Source organism: Sinocyclocheilus anshuiensis, unplaced genomic scaffold (genome assembly GCF_001515605.1).
Source record: "Sinocyclocheilus anshuiensis isolate Anshui unplaced genomic scaffold, SAMN03320099.WGS_v1.1 scaffold718, whole genome shotgun sequence".
Taxonomy (NCBI): Eukaryota; Metazoa; Chordata; class Actinopteri; order Cypriniformes; family Cyprinidae; genus Sinocyclocheilus; species Sinocyclocheilus anshuiensis.
Window position 1 is genome coordinate 2,673,772 of NW_015546102.1, and position 2,827 is coordinate 2,676,598.

Genomic DNA, 2,827 nt, shown 5'->3' on the forward strand with positions numbered 1-2,827 from the left:
CATTCATAGCGTCAAACAAACACATATCAGTTCATCCACACAGCACTGTAATAATCCATGTATATTTACTGTATATTCACTGAAATGCATAATGTACTGTACTTTTCTGTCAGTAAACAGTGTATCATAATGCTAGCCGCGCTATCAAGTTTCCGAACAATGCTTACAGTATCAAAAACACGCAAACACACGCTCATATAGCCTTACCAGACGCGCGCTCATTCCTCTCCATGGCGCCGCGGGATGTTCTTCACCATATATAACTTGTAATACGATTATCATAGATTGATATAATCCGAGACGCGTGTGCAGTATCCATTCTGTGAGGGACTCTCGCCTTCAACACATTCAAAAAAACTACAGAGCCCAAAAAACCCCGAGAGGAACAGTCCCGGATGCAAGACCCCCCTCTTCCCCTGTAGTGACGCAGAGGTGTCAAATTTCACGGCTCTGAAATGGCTGCCGAGCTGACAGGCTGTAATCTGGCCAATTGCAGTCCACAAGCGACCACAGATCTATAGAACATCAGACGCGCTGGCAGTGCGCGCTTTGGATATGAAGAGCGCCTGTTTCCAGACGAGCGTCTATTTCTGAACCTGGACAAAACGCTATATATCTCACCGATGGAAGCACGCAGAAACGTGAAAATGGTCTTGTTTGAAAGAAGAGATCCTAATCTAAAAGATAATATAGAGTATATAGATATTTGTGGCTGTTTGCGGCTGACTGAAGCAGTGCTACGAGTATAAATGTAAATTCCCTCAGAGGTGACCAAATTTTACATCGCGATTCTATCGAAGATAATTCGATCTGTGATTGTCACACAATGAAATAATCTACATCGTCAAATTCCTGAGAATGAGAGCTTTCTTGTGATATATGACTTGACTTTTTTGTGAAAAATATATAAAATACACATTCTTCGTAAAAATTATTCGCAATGGTTAGTCGGAAATTCGTGTGTGGGACGAATACATTTCTAAGCTTAATTTTACTGCTTTATGAATATAAAAAAATGGTATTGTAAAGAAGACACTCCAAGCTTTCAAATGAACCCATATATGGTCTGATACCATATAAGGAAGGCTATGTAAATGAAGCATAAACATTTTTAACTCGATTTTGGACCCGTATCCGTGAACGTCAGGCCTCCAAAATGACATATTTTTTTTACCAACGCTGACAAAGTGCTGTAAAAATAAGGAGAGGGAAAAATGTGCACTGGGCATTTATTCACAGATTAAAGCAGAACCTCTTAAATCACGAAATGAGGCAGCGATTTCCCAAATCAAATGGGCTTTTATCTATATGCAAATGACATGATGGCCTTCGTGCATTTCATTTGAATGACTCAAGAGGATGGCTGTATGCTGCAGAGCATTCATAGTGGATGGGAGCTCGCCACTGTCAATGTTTCAGTTCCACTATTCAGATCATTGAATTATGCCATAGAGATTGAGATAGTGTTGTATGCTTATTGAAGCAAAGATCGACTTGATTGGCTAGAACCTTCCTTTTGTAGGTCACTCTGAACTTTGGATAACTTTAAAACGAATTTAAGAATAGGTTAGTCAGATTTGCTCTGTGAGATATGATAGAAATGATATACAGACATCTCAACCCACCTACACTGATGCATAGAGAAAAAGAGAAATGTTTTGGTGGGCTATTATTCATTCTAAGTGACTTCAGCTAATATTCAAACGGTGGATAGTATTGTTATGCTGTGTATGCAGAACAGCAGACATTGTTTGTCATCTTTTTTTTTTAATATTTTATCTTTTGTAGAGAAATTGTTTCTTGTGAAAGAATTGTTATGCTAAAGGGAATAACCAGAACATCTGTCATGTCTCACAAACAGCTTTAATAACAGTAACTAGCAACTAGTAAGCATGTTTAAGAACATATGGTATTCTATATTTAGAGGTACATTTGACATCAACCAAACATAACATTAACTCAGTATTTCCTCAGTGTACAATTTTTACTTATTGCAATTAAATGGATAGTTCACCCAAAAATGTTCAGTCAATTACTCACCCTCAAGCTGTTCCAAACCTTGTATAAATTTCTTTCTCCTGCTCAACACAAAAGCAGATATTTTGAAGAATGTTGGTAACCAAAGTTGCTGGTCCCTATTGACTTTTCCATACTATGGAAGTCAATGGGGGTGGGGACCAGTAACTGTTTGGTTACCAACATTCTTCAAAATGACTTCTTTTCCACAGGAGAAAGAAATGCATTCAGGGTTGGAACAGCTTGAGGTGAGTAAATGATGACAGAATTTCAATTTTTGCATTGTGGATCATTGTAATATTTGTATGTGGATGTCTAACCTGTGTACACAGACAATATACGTAATAGGTCAGAAACAGTATTTATATTACATTTAGTCATTTAGGAGACACTTTTATCCAAAGCAACTTACAAATGAGGACAATAAAAGCAGTCAAAACTAACAAAAGAGCAACAATATATAAGTGCAAATGACAAGTCTCGGTTAGCCTAACGCAGTACACATAGCAAGGTGTGTGTGTATATATATATACAGTGGGTACGGAAAGTATTCAGACCCCCTTAAATTTTTCACTCTTTGTTATATTGCAGCCATTTGCTAAAATCATTTAAGTTAATTTTTTTTCCTCATTAATGTACACACAGCACCCCATATTGACATAGATATATATATATATATATTATGACGCATTTATTTTATATATAAAATTACATACCATCAGTTTCCCAAATCTGAGTTTCTTTTATGCACAAAAGGCTTCATGGATATGAGGATCTTACAGAAGTTCACCCAAAACACCCTAGGCCCTGT